This window comes from Bos grunniens, chromosome 11 (assembly GCF_055505025.1).
Source record: "Bos grunniens cultivar Pamir isolate PY7600 chromosome 11, Bosgru_T2T1.0, whole genome shotgun sequence".
Taxonomy (NCBI): Eukaryota; Metazoa; Chordata; class Mammalia; order Artiodactyla; family Bovidae; genus Bos; species Bos grunniens.
Genome location: NC_141175.1, coordinates 65,914,073 through 65,932,254, shown reverse-complemented (window position 1 = coordinate 65,932,254; position 18,182 = coordinate 65,914,073). Strand labels below are relative to the sequence as shown.

At 42.0% G+C, this 18,182-nt stretch overlaps 1 long non-coding RNA gene across 2 annotated transcripts in view; it reads right to left on the bottom strand.

Moving 5' to 3' along the window:
• Positions 1-551: 551 nt before the first annotated feature.
• Positions 552-18,182, bottom strand: part of LOC147363266 (uncharacterized) — a 47,522-nt gene continuing 29,891 nt past the window's right edge. For both annotated transcript variants that reach the window (XR_015135915.1, XR_015135918.1), the window contains 2 exons: positions 3,514-3,587; positions 552-916 (listed from right to left, as the gene is read on the bottom strand). This is a non-coding gene — a long non-coding RNA (uncharacterized LOC147363266). The remainder of the gene's footprint in view (positions 917-3,513; positions 3,588-18,182) is intronic.

Here is an 18,182-nt window from a genome sequence, read left to right as displayed (position 1 = left end):
ATCTAACATAAATATGATCCTTTCCTCTCCATCTCAGGCTTTCTCCCAGGAAATGGTACAAAAGAGTACTTTCCCAGCCAATTTTCTCAGCAAATTGGTTCCTAGAGACCTTGAACCATATCCCAATTCTGAAGAACTTGTCCAGGCACATCTGAATACCAGCTTAGGCTCAACAAAGCCTCCCTTCTATGTGATGTAAATGGCATGAAAATTTTCTATTTCCCAACAGAGTTTTACCCTGTAGTTTGAGGAACAGGGTTTGACCCACAGCAAATATGACCCATGTGATGGCTATGAGAGCAAGGCTCTCTGTGCTACTTGTTCAGAGATGGCACTCCACGTAAAGCTCTCAGAGTTGGGCCACCCCTGATTTGTAGCTTTGTCTCAGTAGTTTGGGTTGGTTACCACATTTTACATCGTAGTAACTTTACTTTATTGCTACTGTCACAACAAAGCAAAGCAGCTATTATCTCATAACAAACTAAAGCTACATTTCTAAACCATTGCATCTAACCAAACTACAGCACTGTAACACCTAATTTACAGTTTATTCCAATTGCCTGGACATGAGGAGCATAAAATAAAAATAAAAAATATACATATATATCCGATTTCATTGGCTCATCTGGGCCAAGTGCTTTGAAGTCTGGGAGGATGGCTATAAAACAGCTGAGGTTCCGTGTGGCCCACAAGACCTCTATTTAGAGCTGGGCAGCTGAATACACATTGGAGCTGACTTAAAACTGTCCACATGGTAGGTTGACATCACACTTGGGTTCTCACACCTCAGTCCAGCCAAGCTGGAAGCCTGTGCCTCGAGGTTTATGCAGAGCTGTATTTGATGAGTTAAAGGCACTCCTGTGTAAGGGATTCCCTGGAAGGTGAAAGATTCTCAAAGATGATCCAGTTGGTCAACCTGTCAAGGATTTGGAGGGATGATAGGAGAAAGCATAAGTGTAAAGGCAGAAAGACAAGGTAGGTTCCTTATGACCTTATAGAAGCATACTGTTTTATTTCCATTGAAGAGGGTGGCTCTGGTTAATGTTATGGATGAACTACCCTAAAAAGGAGATCAAACTGGTCAATCTTAAGGGAAATCAACCCTGAATACTCACTGGAAGGACTAATGCTGAAGCTGAAGCTCCAGTATTTTGGTCACCTGATGCAAACTGCCAACTCGTTGGAAAATCTCTGAACCTGGGAAAGACTGAGGGCAAAAAGAGAAGACGTCCTCATAGGATGAGATGGTTGGATGGCATCACTTAATGCAAGGGACATGAACTTGGGCAAACTTCGGGGGATGGTGAGGATAGGGAGGCCTGGCGTGCTGCAGCCCATAGGGTCACAAAGAACGGGTTATGACTGGGTGACTGAACAACAGCACCCTAAAAATAAGCAAAAGAAAGCCTGGTATCTTTTCTCCTCTCATAGATTCTTGCACAAGGGCATACAGATTTCAAAATGGCCTAACCACTCCTCTCTTATCTGGATGTGAATCTTCCCTTCAAGGCCAATCTCTTCCAAAAGAAAATGTGTAAGAAGTTCCTGACAAGGGGCTGAATGTGGCTGTTGGTCTCTCCTCTCACCTTCAGTACATCGGCCTACATAGTGTCCACAGTCCACATATCATAGGGTGGACTTGCACTCATCAATCTGTGTAAAAAGAATTTGGGAAATGGAATAGGTGAAGCATAATATAGTGGCAAGAGAATGGGAGAAACTTAGAGTGAGGCCAGATTTCTGGTGGTCATGGGTGTGATTTATTAAAGACCAAGAAACTGGTAGAGATTTGTGAGCTCTGAGAGTTCAATTAGCTACTTTTTTGTATAACCATTTAACTCTCCTTACCATTTGTGACTTTGTCTCCATTCAGTGCTACCAATATGTTGCATGCAGCTTAGCCTGGTACTTTCCACAGGTTAACTGCTAGCAAGCACGATTATGACCCCAGGGGCAGTGCTTCAAGACAGGCCTCAGATTTCAGGTTTTTGAAGGCTTCTCTCTGGTCGTCCCCTGACTGCCATCCTCCGCACAAGATGAGGGTCATCCTGGTTACAGGGTGAGCCCAAGCAGAGACTCTGCCTTCACTTTCTGACCATGTTGTACACTTCTTAAGGGCCAGCACAAAATCCCTGGGATTCCATCTTCCTGTGGATAGACTGCACTGCTGAAATGGCAGATGTGATCTTCAGAAGTGGTTAATGGAAGCCAAGGGGTGGCTGTTCAGAGAGAAGATACGTGAAAAACTTGGCTTTGAGTATGCAGGTGATGATATCTATATAAATGTGGTATGGTACAGTATGAAGCCCATATGGGAAATGAGGCTGTTTGTGAGAAGTGCAGGCTGTGGGGACTGAAAACCAGCTTTCTCTGCATCTTCAAGTTCCATTAGAGTACTCAGAGGACTCCAAAAGTTCTCATTTTAGATGCTGAATTTCCAGATTATTAAAAATCTATATTCGCCAAGGTAGGGAAACAGAATATAGCTTTCTAATGGTTGTTAGCTTGATATAATTTATTACTTAGATCTATGATATGTATGTTCTTGACCTCAGGTCTGATGGGGGCAGATCTGAGAAGCACTTTATGATCTGAAGTCTAAGCTCACCTCCTAGTGGTGGCCATGATGGCTCCCAATTTGAACACTGCAGCTCTCTATCACAGACAATTGGCATTTCAGTGGGTCTGAGACATGGAAAGACAAATGCCACAGAGTCAGGAAGTTAGACAGCAGCTTTGGAAGAAACTGGTTCTTTCCTCCTAAGTTACTCTGATCTCTCAATAACTCAGGCTTAGCCCCACTGTCTTCGAGCTTAATCTATTCTCTCTGATCATATCATGCTAATTTTTCTTCTCTCCTTTGAAAGAATAACATGCCACTATTTGATTTTGTTTGTCTCACCCCACCCTACCTCCTGGGTGTTGTACTGAATTTCTTTGTATTTTCATAAACTGTAATACTCCTCCACATTCTGTCCATCATTTTAAGGGTTAGAATGTTTTATTTTCTGCAGCTTTTAGTAATGTCTGTATTTCTCAAACTTCCATGATTGCTTTGACTGTTTACTCTCATTATCTCACCTGTTTTTCCCCACCACTCCTTTTCCTGTCTCCCTGCTCTATTTCCTCATTCATGTATGGCAGAGAGCAGTGCATATGGACATATCAGAACCACTTGGTGTCATCGAGTACACTGGGGGGAAATGCCAAAGCCAGAGCATGGAGAAGTAGCTACAAGCTTTAAAGGGAGCTACTGAGAAACCTACAGAAGCAGGTGAGCTGAGAGCATGAATGTCCACATTTCTGGGTTTAGGAGGCTACAAGGCTACTCATGGAGGAAAAGGCAATGTTGTTTGCTGGGAAAGGGAATGAATAAGAGATGATGTGGAGGTGATGACAAAAGAAAAGGTTAGGGAGTCCATGAAGGAGAATAAAGATGTGTGCTAAGTCACTTCAACTGTCTCCGACTCTGCGACCCTATGGACTATAGCCCACCAGGCTCCTCAGTCCAACCTTATAGCTGGGTTTCTGTGGAGATTCACTGAGTTGCAGAATCACTCTTCCTTTTCCGCATGTCTCTTCAGATGCTACAATGAAATGGAAGAGAATGATCATTGCAGGGACAACTCTTTCATTCCATACTTACAGAAAGGCATCTCCCTGCCCACCTGGTATGTCTATGAATAAGTAGAAGACAATCCCTTCTCTTGAGATGCTTATCATGTTCCTGGGGCACTGACATTTGTACCAACATTTGCAACGTGAGGGTGACATAAGCTGAAGCCAGCTGTCTTCTCAGAACAGGCAAAGGATAAATCCCAACTTCATGTCTCACATAGTGCTTGTTGTCATCTGTCCCACAGGGAGATGGAAGGATATCTCTTTTCTGCTCAGCCAGGCCAACACACATAAATGTAAGAGCAGTTTTCACTCTGCTGTGGCACCCTAGCCCAGCCTCTGCCCTTCCATTTCCCCACCTCTCAGTCCTCTCTGCCTGGGCACTTACTGAATTAGGATCTCCGGTTCTCTCTGTCAAGCCCAAACTCTTGGTGCTGCTTGTACAAGAGACTGACAATGTTGCTCTTTCTTTGTTTTGTATAAAGCATTCCACCAATACAATGTGCTTTTTTCTCCTATTCAATGAGGAAATCCTGATTTTTTTTTTTTTTTAACCTAGCCATGAGCCATAGTATTCTTGCCTGGAGAATCCCATGGACAAAGAAGCCTGGTGGGCTACCGTCCATAGGGTTGCAAAGAGTCGGACACGACTGAGTGACTAACGCACACACACACACACACACACACACACACACGAGCCATAAGCTGTATGTGGTTTGGGCATATTAAGTACATTTTCTTGGGCTTTAGGAAAACCAAGTCGTAACCAAGTTAAGAACTCTCAAGTTAAGAGAGACCTTGCAGAATTTGTTTCCATTGCTGTATCAAATCATTCTTTTGATGGAATAAATGGTGCTATAGACACTGCTCTGTATTTGGATCATATAATTTAGCCCCCATATTACAATGCAGGGTGGGTCAAGGTTTTTGTCTTTGAAAGCCTGCCTAGTAGGGAAAGCCTAGACTTTCTGAAAATAGTGCAAGTTCAAAACCAGGTCTACAATTTCCAGTTGTACAAGTTTCTATTTTAACACTTTTCTAGTTTTATTGAGATATAAAGGACACATAGCATTGTGTAAGTTTAAGGTGTAGAAAGTGTTAATTTGATATATTTATATGCTGCAAAATCATAGCATTGGCTACAACCTCCATCCTGTCACATAGTTACTATTTCTTGTTTGTGGTGAGAACATTTAAAATCTCCTCTCTTAGCAACATTCAAGTGTATGATGCACTATTATTAGCTACACTCACCATGCTGCACATTATATCCCAAATTTGTTCATCTTATTGTAACCGGAAGTTTGTACCCTTCGACCAACATGTTCTCATTTCCTCAACCCCCCAACCCCTAACTTTGATAACCAGCCTGTATTCTTTGTTGGTCTGAGTTTGTCTTTTTAAGTTTTACATATAAGTGAAACCACACAATATTTAAAAAAAAATTTTTTTTTACAATCAGTGATTTTTTCCCCTTACATTTGTAAAACATTTTTTCCTATTATACTCACACATGTAACTTTTCTTTTTCAAATTATTTTCCCATTTATGTTGTTACATAAGATCACACAACATCTTTTGCTGCCTGACTTTTCACTTAGCCTAATGCCCTCAAAATTTATCTAAGTTGTCACAAATGGTAGCATTTTCTTCTTTCTCAGAGCTTAATAATATTCTTGTGTGTGTGTGTGTGTGGTGTATGTATACCACATGGTCTTTTTCCATTCATTCATTGACAGACAGTTAGATTGTTTCCCTGCCTTGGCTATTGTAATTACAGAATTTCAGATTCCAAGAACTCCGATGTAGGGTGGCATCAGGAAGCTGCTATTAGGACTGGAGGCTGGCCTGGGTTGTGCCTCCCAACTTGAAAAAATCCCCTACTAAGCTAAGAGTGCCAGTGAGACGGGTTTGTCTCTTGCCACTTGCCTTACTACAGTACTCCCTACTTGGAGATAGCAGGGCTGATTTACAGTGCGAAAATTATACAAGGAGTGTCAGGTTGGCATGTTTTCTGATTTACAGTATCCTTTGTAGATTGATCTGCCCCCATGACTATCTGGCCCTGCCTCCAAGGTAAACCCAAGCACCCACCATAGGCTGAGATGGTCTCTCCCATCTTCGTGTCTTGGTCACTGAGTTCAGCCTGAGACTGTCTCTTCTTGCTGTGGGCAGCCACGAGTTCCTCAAGTCTTAGTGCCTGCCACTGTAACTTGATTGTCAGCTACATGCCTTTCCCTATTTCTATTTCTCATGGTGCCTAGCTAACTAAATATTTGTCAGTTTCATTTTTTGACATAATTTATTTTGGGTACTTTATGTACAAGCACCTGGACTTAAGTTTATGCCTGTGGAGTGTTTTGCAATGTGCAAATACATTTTTACAGCACGACTAAAGAGAAACTAAGAATGCCCATATCAGCATAGAGCTGAAATTTAGCCTCAAGGCATGAATGGGTATAACGAAGGATGTTTGCAGTGGCTCTCTCTTTTCTGTTTTTGTTATTTTTTGAGGGAAATAAAATCCCCATATTTGTTAAAATCAAATTAAGCTGCCTCAATTACTCTTGTCCCCTGACCAGTTTGCCAGTTCCTGCTTGGCCACTGGCCCTGGGCACACCATCTCTGGGCTCGGTCACTCTACTGCCCATCTTCTCTTTTGGCCAGCTCTTCTCACTGGCACGCAGAGGGCATCAAATTCCCAAAGTCTGGCCCACAGTGAGTGGCTGTAGCTGTCAGAAATTGGATGACAGAGTTGATTTCCTATAACTTTTTATCTCCATTATGCAAACAGATGCAGTTCTAACTGCAGGGACGCAGCCCATTGGAATCTAGACTATCAATGTGACTTTCCTAAAAATTAAAATCACATGGAGGTAGGGGGTGGGGATATGCAGAAACACCTCTTGCCCTTTCTGGTTATGGATGATGTCTGTGGCCAGGGTAACCCATGATCCATCCTCTCCTGGCTTTGCCAGCATCTTGCAGCACTCTCTGATGACCTGCCTTTCCTTGGATCTGACACATCTTCCATCCATCCCATGCCCGGATGGCTCATCTCCAGCCTCTGCTAAAGTAGTGCTGCCTAGTCTATTGGCATGGGATATGCTGTCACAATCCTACTGGATCTCAAGTCGAAGGCCTTCTAAATTCCTTCTGAAGAGGACAAGTCAACTCCTGGGTCTCTTCCATGCCAGAGAGCATATGAGCCGGCCCGTGAAAGAGGAGTTGAAGGACTTCTCTCTGCATAACCAGGTGGGAAGCCAAACTTAACTATCATACAGATGCATTAGGTATTGGTAAGGTAGGGTTAGGATAGTAGAAGGATGTGGGCAGAAGAGAAGGGAAGGTCTACCAAGGGAAGGTCTACCAAAGGAAGGTCTACCAAGGGAAGGACTGTTCTAGAGTCTCACTTGGAATCTGGACAGAATTCCCTTTTCCTTACAATAATTCCTACACTTTTCTAACACATCTGCCCTCTCCAAACTGCAGCCCCAACAAAGCCATCAAGACTCATGACGTGTAATGACTTTCCTTTCCTCCACATGTCATCTTTCTCTTTCTGCCATTCTCCAGTGGTAGAAGAGGTGGACTCCCTGACCCCATTTTTGACCCTTTCTTTTTTCTCTGGATTCCTTAATTTAAACCATTAGGACTGGTTCTGTAAATACAACTTCCAATCTCATGTCTTGCTAAAGATGTCAAGAAGTCTCAATTTCATGCCTTAGGGCACTGTACCACAGGGCAGTCTAGAAGAAAAAATGATGGAAACGCATTTTTAAGGGGAGAATTAAAATGCATAAAGGTATCTACAAAAATACTATTACAGACTGATTCTAGATCACTTAGCTTGTGGCCTGAGACTGATAGTACCCTGTTTTGGTCCAGACTGGCTCCAGAATGAGTTAGGATGGGGCCTGTCCATGGAATGCATCCCTGCTCTGGTTGAATCAGACCCCAGAGAAGACCACAGGTGGCAAGGCTTGGTATGGTAAAAATGCCAGTATTTACCACCATTGTTTGAAAAAGGCTCAGGATAAGCATTTTGCATAATTACCTCATTTCATTTTATTACCCTGTGAAGAGGGTTCAATTATTAACTCACATTTTAAAATACACATGTATACCTGTGGCGGATTCATTTTGATATTTGGCAAAACTAATACAATTATGTAAAGTTTAAAAATAAAATAAAATTTAAAAATAAATAAATTAAAAAAATAATAAAATACTTCCATTTTTTATTTATTTTTGGCTTTGCTAGGCTTTTCTTGGTATATGAGCTTTTCCCTTGTGGTGCACAGGCTTTTCATAGCGCTGGCTTCTCTCGTTGCGGATCACAGGCTCTAGGGCATGCAGGCTTCAGTAGGGGTGGCTTGTGGGCTCAATAGTTGCGGCTCTCAGGCGCTAGAGCACAGGCTCAATTGTGGTGCACAGGCTTAGTTGCTCTGTGGCATGTGGTATAGTCCCAGATCAGGGATCATTTGATCCCATGTCTCCTGCATTGGCAGGCAGATTCTTTACCACTGATCCATCAAGGAAGCCCCTTAATTCACATTTTAAAGATAAGATTAAGTATCTTGTCCAATCAGGGAAGCTAAGTGATAGAGCATAAACTCCAATGTCTGTTCACTTAACTATTCCATTTTATTTCATCTAGAGAATATAGGAAGGTCTCACAGCAAGAGTGGGGAAAGGAAAGAAAACTCATGAAAACTGAGAGTGTATGGGCCAAGTCCTACTTAAAAAATCATTTTATAAGACCCTCAGAATCCTAGGAAAAAGGTTTATCTATTAGCCCTCTTTGTTGTTGTTATTGTTTAGTTGCTAAGTCACGTCTGACTCTTTGCGACCCCATGGACTGTAGCCTGCCAGGCTTCCCTGTCTATGGAATTTCCCAGGCAATAATACTGGAGTAGGTGCCCTTTCCTTCTCCAGGGGATCTTTCTGACCCAGAGATTGAACCTGCATCTCCTACTTGGCAGGCAGATTCTTTACCACTGAGCCACGTGGGAAATCCTATTAAACTGCTTTACAGACGAGAAAACTAAAGACCAGTAAAATTAAGAAACTTGTTCAATATCATATGATTCAGCAATTCTGCTTCTATGTTGGTATCTAAGGGAATTGAAATTAGGACCTCATAGAGTTATCTGCAACCTCATGTTCATTGCAGTGTTACTCACAATACGGCTATCTGGGTACACCTTACCTGGATCAAGACTTTACCAAGGAGGAGTAACTAGTGCCCCTGCTCCTCCGCCCATGGGATTTTCCAGGCAAGAGTACTGGAGTGGGGTGCCGTTGCTATCCAGTCACAAATAAAGGAGGAAACTTTGGCATGAAAAGCAATTCCAATGAAATTGAACTGTTATGTCACATGAAGTTTATGTAATGAAGGTATGGGGGAAAGTGTACATATTTTATTATTTGAAATTTGTTTTCTTTTTATCCATGGTGACTACTTGGCTAAGTCTGCCCCTGAATAGAAGTTGAATTGAGCTGGGTTGTTAAACAAAAGGCAATGTCTGAAAGTACAAATACTCAAGACAACTCTAAGACAAGAGAAGTGAATCTCTGACAGGGAGGAGTCATCCTGCATGGACTTCCATCCCTAGTATGTGAAATTTGGGGATTTCTCACAGTTTAGTGCTTGTTAGGCTCATTTACCAACCAGAGAATCCCTAATTAATGCTCTGTCTTCTTCAGTAAGCATGTGCCCACCCACCTCCAAATCCGGCAACTTGGTTTTCCTGTGCATTTTGGCCAGACTCTGGGCTGGAAATGTGGGGATGAAGAATAGAAACTGTGAAGTCAGACAAGCTTGAGCTTGAATTCTGTCTTCATCCTTTACTGGATGTGAACCTTAGGCAAATTTTCTCTTCCTTCCTAGAAAATCTTCAGTCTCCTCATTTTAAAAATGGGAATCAGGGGGGAAGGCGCCAAGATGGCGGAGGAGTAGGACGGGGAAAACACTTTCTCCCCCACAAATTCATCAAAAGAGCATTTAAACGCCGAGTAAATTCCACAAAACAACTTCTGAATGCCGGCAGAGGACATCAGGCACCCAGAAAAGCAACCCAACTCCTCGAAAGGAGGTAGGAAAAAATATTAAAGACAATAAAAGAGACAAAAGAGGGAGGGATGGAGTTCCGTCCCAGGAAGGGAGTCTTAAAAAGAGAGAAGTTTCCAAACACCAGGAAACCTTCTCACTGCCGAATCCGTGCCGAGCTTTGGAAGCACAGAGGACAACATAACAGGGAGAAAAAATAAATAAACAATTAAAACTCGCAGATTGCGAGCCCTACGGTAACTCCTCCAGCGGAGAAGCAGCGCAGACGCCTGCATCCGCCATTAGTAAGCGGGGGCTGGGCAGGGAGGCGAGGCACGGGCTGCATCGCTTAGAGTAAGAATTTGGCCCGAATACCCTGAGCGCTATCTGAGCGAAATAATTTGGGCTAGCAAACCAGACTGTGGGATATCTACCATGCGAAAAGCCAGCCCTAACCTAAGACACCGCCAGCCCGCGTACGGAACAAAGGACTAAACAGAGGTAGCCGGCTGCAAACCTTCCCCCTCCGCTGACAGGCAGCCAGAGCCGGAAGGGGGCAATCGCAGCCCCAGAGAGACATTATCTATAAAACTGGCTTCTTTGCTAACTAAAACTTATTGGGGGTCTGGACGGTCAACATCTGCCTGAGAAGGTGCGCCGGTTTTACACCCAGATAACCAAGTGGCGGGGAGGCGATAAGTCGCAGCATTGGCGCTCGCCAAACACCTCATCACCTGAGCTGCACGGACCTGGGAAGAGCACAAAACGCAGCCCCAGCTGAGTCTGCGCCTCTGAGGACTACCTGAGTGCCTGAACCTGAGCGGCTTGGACCTGGGAGGTGCATGCAACCCAGGGCCAGCCTCGGATTGTTCCCGGCGGAACAACCTAGAGCCTGAGCAGTGTGGGCAGGGAGGCTACACGCGCCGTGAGCGGGGGCAGACCCAGTGTGGCTGAGGCACTGCGAGCGCACGCCAGTGTCATTTGTTAGCAGCATCCCTCCCTCCCTCCCCATAGCGCAACTGAACAAAGAGAAGAAATACAGCTCCACCCACCAGAACACCGACACAAGCTTCCCTAACCAGGAAACCTTGACAAGCCACCTCTACATACCCACACACAGCGAGGAAACCCTACAGTAAAGAGAACTCCACAAACTGCCAGAATACAGAAAGGACTCCCAAACTCAGCAATTTAAACAAGATGAAGAGACAGAGGAATACCCAGCAGATAAAGGAACAGGATAAATGCCCACCAAACCAAACAAAAGAGGAAGAGATAGGGAATCTACCTGATAAAGAATTCCAAATAATGATAGTGAAATTGATCCAAAATCTTGAAATTAAAATGGAATCACAGATAAATAGCCTGGAGACAAGGATTGAGAAGATGCAAGAAAGGTTTAACAAGGACCTAGAAGAAATAAAAAAGAGTCAATATATAATGAATAATGCAATAAATGAAATTAAAAACACTCTGGAGCCAACAAATAGTAGAATAACAGAGGCAGAAGATAGGATTAGTGAATTAGAAGATAGAATGGTAGAAATAAATGAATCAGAGAGGATAAAAGAAAAACGAATTAAAAGAAATGAGGACAATCTCAGAGACCTCCAGGACAATATTAAACGCTACAACATTCGAATCATAGGGGTTCCAGAAGAAGAAGACAAAAAGAAAGACCATGAGAAAATACTTGAGGAGATAATAGTTGAAAACTTCCCTAAAATGGGGAAGGAAATAATCACCTAAGTCCAAGAAACCCAGAGAGTCCCAAACAGGATAAACCCAAGGAGAAACACCCCAAGACACATATTAATCAAATTAACAAAGATCAAACACAAAGAACAAATATTAAAAGCAGCAAGGGAAAAACAACAAATAACACACAAGGGAATTCCCATAAGGATAACAGCTGATCTTTCAAAAGAAACTCTTCAAGCCAGGAGGGAATGGCAAGACATACTTAAAATGATGAAAGAAAATAACCTACAGCCCAGATTATTGTACCCAGCAAGGATCTCATTCAAGTATGAAGGAGAAATCAAAAGCTTTTCAGACAAGCAAAAGCTGAGAGAATTCTGCACCACCAAACCAGCTCTCCAACAAATACTAAAGGATATTCTCTAGACAGGAAACACAAAAATGGTGTATAAACTCGAACCTAAAACAATAAAGTAAATGGCAACGGGATCATACTTATTAGTAATTACCTTAAACGTAAATGGGTTGAATGCCCCAACCAAAAGACAAAGACTGGCTGAATGGATACAAAAACAAGACCCCTACATATGTTGTCTACAAGAGACCCACCTCAAAACAGGGGACACATACAGACTGAAAGTGAAGGGCTGGAAAAAGATTTTCCATGCAAATTGGGACCAAAAGAAAGCAGGAGTCACAATACTCGTATCAGATAAATTAGACTTTAAAACAAAGGCTGTGAAAAGAGACAAAGAAGGTCACTACATAATGATCAAAGGATCAATCCAAGAAGAAGATATAATAATTATAAATATATATCCACCCAACATGGGAGCACCGCAGTATGTAAGACAAATCCTAACAAGTATGAAAGGAGAAATTAACAATAACACAATAATAGTGGGAGACTTTAATACCCCACTCACACCTATGGATAGATCAACTAAACAGAAAATTAACAAGGAAAAAAAAAAAAAAAAACATGTATCTATAAAGCTCACTAAAGCAAAGCACAGTAAAATGAGGTATGGCAATAAAAGGCATTAAATTTATCAAATAAAAAAATAAATAAATAAAGTGCTGAAAAATTAAAAAAATAAATAAATAAAATGATAGTTGTAATTATTCTGTTGGTATAGAAAGTTGTTTGCAATATCCATGAAAAACAATGCCAGGTCTTATATCTCCACTGTGATTTATATACCCATGTCTAGAAGAAAACTTGAAAAAATCAAAAGTCAAAGTATTAAAATAGAATTATATAAAAAAAAAAAAAAAAAAAAAAGAGCCGGTAGGGAAGAGCTACACGGTGGTGAAGGAAGAACTTGAATTTGATGTGTTAGTGCCTTTTCTCTGCGGAGAGGCAAGGCTGTCACCTAAAGATGTTGACTTTTCTGCTGCTTCTCCTGGGACTGGGTATGGCCTTATCCCGGGGGAAATTTGGGGTGAATATGCATGCTGAGGAGTAGAGGGTCAGCAGATGAGATGACCCTCTCATGAGGATCATAATAAAAAAAAATAAATAAAAATGGGAATCATTTCAATGACCATGCAGAAATGCTGTATTGATTGAGATAAAACAATGTAGAATCTACCCCTCGGAAGAACTCAGTGAAAGGTGGCTTTGGTCAGTACTGTTCCAGCTTTATCTTTCTCATTACAAAACTGGCAAAGAACAGCTATGTCAATTCCTTCTGCCACTCTAGTTTTGAGGATAGCAGGTCTGCCTCTGATACCTTGTCAGATGGTCATTTTCTTGGCACATCTTAACATTGTCTGGTCTGATACTTTGCTGACCTCTTTATCCCAGAAAACTCACCAAAATGTGACTAGAGATGGGTTTTCATGACCTGAGGACAGTTGCCAAGGTAGGAAGTCTACTTTGCACATGTTTTCTACACTTAAGAGGTCCACGGTGTGTTTCAACAATGCCTGCCCATTATGCTTGTCCATCTCACTTCTTTGAATAAAATCTCTTCTTTTAGTTATGAAACTGGTTTGACACAAGCCTCACCATTCACAAGACTCCATCCCTTTGGCAGCTGTACTTGGTTCAAGACACAGTTGAATGACCCGAGCTGGACTAGTTGATAACCTGGGAGAAAAATGCTGTTGATTTTGCTGAGGTTATTAAGCTACTTCTTTTTAATGTGGTGCTGCAAGAAGCCATTTCTTTACAAAATGAAGGGAACATTGCTGTTAGCATTAAGGGCTAGCAACACCTGAAGGCTGACTAGGTGCAAGCATTTTAAGAATGTTCTGAGAATTTAATTTGTATGATCTCAATCCTCAGAACGATGGTGAAATTGGAAGCCGCTTGAAATCGGAAGCCGCTTGCTCCTTGGAGGAAAAGCTATGACAAACTTAGAGTATTAAAAAGCAGAGACATTACTTGCCAACCAAGGTTCATGCAGTCAAAGCTATGGTTTTTCCAGTAGTCATGTAAGGATGTGAGAGCTGAACCATAAAGAAGGCTGAGTGCCAAAGAATTGATGCTTTTGAACTGTGGTGATGGAGAAGATTCTTGAGAGTCCCTTGCACAGCAAGGAAATCAAATCAGTCCATCCTAAAGGAAATCAGCCCTGAATATTCTTTGGAAGCACTGACACTGAAGCTGAAGCTCCAATACTTTGGCCACCTGATGCAAAGAGCCAACTCATTAGAAAAGACCCTGATGCTGGGAGAGATTGAAGACAGGAGGAGAAGGGGATGACAGAGGATGAGATGGTTGGATGGCATCACCAACACAGTGGACATGGGTTTGGGTGGACTCCGGGAGTTGGTGATGGACAGGGAGGCCTGGTGTGCTGTGGTTCATGAAGTCGCAAAGAGTCAGACATGACTGAGCAATTGAACTAAACTGAACAACAACAAATCCTAAGAATACCCTCATTTTGTAGATAATGCTATAATCATCATTAGATCGATAAGTAAATTCAAGTACAGAGACTGAAATTACTTGCTCAAGTTCACACAGCCAGAAAGTGACAGAATTTGAACCTATGCAGTATATGCTATTAATCTCTAAGCCAGTGGTTCTCAGCTGGCAACAGTGTTTTCCTCCATGGGATCTTTACCAATGTCTGGAGACATTTGTGGTTGCCGAACTCAAGAGAAGGCAATACTGGTACCTATGGCACAGAGGCTGAAGAAGCTGCTAAACATCTTACAACACACAGAACAGGCCCCACCCCTCACCCCAAGGAAAGAATGAGCTGGCCCAAAATGTGAATAGTACCAAGTTTGAGGATCCCGATTTTAGATCATTCAGATTCCCAAGTCCCGGTGGACGGAAGCGAGAAATGCAGAAACTGTGCCAGCGCTTGTCCCTCAGCTCACAACACGGAAAGTTCACTTCAGCACCCTGGTAGCTCACATGGTAAAGAATCCACCTGCAATCTGGGAGACGTGGGTTTGATCCCTGGGTAGGGAAGATCCCCTGGAAAAGGGAAAGGTTACCCACTCCAGTATTCTTCCCTGGAGAATTTCATGGACAGATGAGCCTGCCAGGTTACAGTCCATGGGGTCGCAAGGAGTCGGACACGACTGAGCGACTTTCACTTGTTCATGTCAGCTCCTTCCAGCCACCTCACCAAAGGGGTCTTTTATGCTGAGTAAAGTTTGAGTGAGCTCTTCTTACAGCTTGCAGTCAGGAGACCCCTGACACATACGTATACAGACCTCATTTTTAATTCTACTCCCATTATATAAGTTTGCAAACACATGTGATTTCCATGTGTGCTGTTGACTATCCACCTCAGACCGTCAGGACTATAGTGACTGTTGTCTCTCAAGATATCAAGATGTTTAATTAGCATTTTTGGGAAAACATGATAATAATGAACCATACCCTCCTGGGTTGGGAAGATCCCCTGGAGAAGGAAATGGAAACCCACTCCAGTATTCTTGACTGGACAATCGCATGGACAGAGAAGCCTAACAGACTGCAGTCCATGGGATCCCAAAGAGTCGGACACGACTGAGCAACTACCACACACACACACAATGAACCATAAGCCATTACACGTATCACATGAGTCAGGGTGGAAAGGATCCTCAACAGTTTTTTTCTACCTTTAATTTAGAAATTATGATTCACTGAGAGATAGATTCTTAAACATTCAGGCTTAGAGGCAAATGTGCGCTCAATGCATGTGCTCCAAAAACCATCTTTACATACCAATTTTACTTTCTTCTGTTTGCACTCACGTTGGAATTCTTTCTCACCCGATGTGCATAAGCATTCTAAGAAGACATCAATAATTTTGTGTCTTTTTGCCTGAAGATCAACAAATTACTTTCTTATTTTAATAAGAGTCAAATGACTACCAACACCTAGAAACAACTAGAGAGCTGGGGGAAAAAGTCTACCTGTAACACTTAACACATCTACAAAGACAGGAAATGTGGAATAGACTTGAGAAGTAGCCAAGAGGCTCCCATTTCTGTGTATCTCACAGCAATCATAATATATGGGAGGTTAGTATTTATTTAAATCTCTTAAACTCATGGAATTCTGCTTTGTGATGGGCATGTCACTTGCTTATACAATGAGGTGCACATTTTGACACTTCACAATAATAAATCTCATAGGTAAATTCTTTTGTGATATTTATTTCTTGGCTTTTTACCAAGTCTGTTCCTCCATATAGAGATGCCTTAAATTATTAAATAAATTCTTGAGTAAACCAAATTTTAAATAACTAATTCAATTACATTGAAATTTTTAGATGATCTTAATTATTTTCTGTGGAAGCTGTTGCTTTAAAAAATTTTCAGTTGTCCACTGAAGCTAAAATGTATCTTTTTTAAATTATTAAGGATTAACATAAATCAGCTTTTAGGATCTCTGCTTTATAATGGAGTCAGTAAATAATTCTCAAATAGACTTCTTTCAGGGGGCTGCAAAGATGAAAAGATAAAAATGACTTGACTTTACCCCAATGAGACTAATACGGTTGACATCAAGATATTAAAATTAGAAAGTACTCACAAACGTCAACCACTGGATATTTTCTCAACATTATATTCTCTCTCGTTTTATTTATACTTCAGTTACATGCAATAATTTTCCTCTGTTAAAACAACTTTGAAAAACATGTTGTCTCCCATCTTCTTTAAACTTTGCCAGTACAGACTGTATAATTCACTGTCTTATACTGTTTCATGTGAATATATCATTTTGTTCCAATTACATAAATTTGAGGGATTATCTTAAATTTAGCAAAATTCTTTCTATGCGTTCCATAAACATCTGCTGGATAAGTTGAGAGGCAACATGATAGAGTGGAAAAAGTATAGGTAGAGGGTTTAGTCATGTTTATTAGCAGTGTACACTGAAAAAAAAAAAATCTGAGTTTCAGTTTCTCCCATCTTTAGTAAAACGCTAATGTTTCTGGCCATGGCAGATTAAGTGGTACCAGACTTACTAGGACTCCAAACAACTGGTAAACTGGGCAAAATATGTGAAATAGCTGTTTTCAGATGCTGGATGACAGGCGGTACCATGGAATTTCCAAGGACGTTCCATGGAAATCTGGTCCCATGGAATTTTCCAGGCCAGAATACTGGAGTGGGTAACCTTTCCCTTCTTGAGGGGATCATCTCAACCTGGGGATTGAACCCAGGTCTCCCCCATTGCAGGTGGATTCTTTACCAGCAGAGCCAAAAGGGAAGCCTAATAATACTGAAGTTGGTAGCTTATCCCTTCTCCAGTGGATTTTCTGACCCAGGAATCGAACCGAGGTCTCCTGCATTGCAGGTGGATTTTTTACCAACTGAGCTATCAGGGAAGCCCTGAAAAAGGAAACCAACGAGGTAAGTCATCCAATCACCTTGGTTTTCAGTCTGGAGGCATGTAATGGACCAACATGCCAACAGGAAGCAACAGTTAGAGCTGGACATGGAACAACAGACTGGTTCCAAATAGGAAAAGGAGTACGTCAAGGCTGTATATCATCACCCTGTTTATTTAACTTATATGCAGAGTACATCATGAGAAACGCTGGACTGGAAGAAGCACAAGCTGGAATCAAGATTGCCGGGATAAATATCAATAACCTCAGATATGCAGATGACACCACCCTTATGGCAGAAAGTGAAGAGGAACTAAAAAGCCTCTTGATGAAAGTGAAAGTGGAGAGTGAAAATGTTGGCTTAAAGCTCAACATTCAGAAAACGAAGATCATGGCATCTGGTCCCATCACTTCATGGGAAATAGATGGGGAAACAGTGGAAACAGTGTCAGACTTTATTTTTTTGGACTCCAAAATCACTGCAGATGGTGATTGCAGCCATTAAATTAAAAGATGCTTACTCCTTGGAAGGAAAGTTATGACCAACCTAGATAGCATATTCAAAAGCAGAGACATTACTTTGCCAAAAAAGTCCATCTAGTCAAGGCTATGGTTTTTCCTGTGGTCATGTATGGATGTGAGAGTTGGACTGTGAAGAAGGCTGAGCACCGAAGAATTGATGCTTTTGAGCTGTGGTGTTGGAGAAGACTCTTGAGAGTCCCTTGGACTGCAAGGAGATCCAACCAGTCCATTCTGAAGGTGATCAGCCCTGGGATTTCTTTGGAGGGAATGATGCTGAAGCTGAAACTCCAGTACTTTGGCCACCTCATGCGAAGAGTTGACTCATTGGAAAAGACTGATGCTGGAAGGGATTGGGGGCAGGAGGAGAAGGGGATGACAGAGGATGAGATGGCTGGATGGCATCACTGACTCAATGGTCGTGAGTCTGAGTGAACTCCGGGAGTTGGTGATAGACAGGGAGGCCTGGCGTGCTGCGATTCATGGGGTCGCAAAGA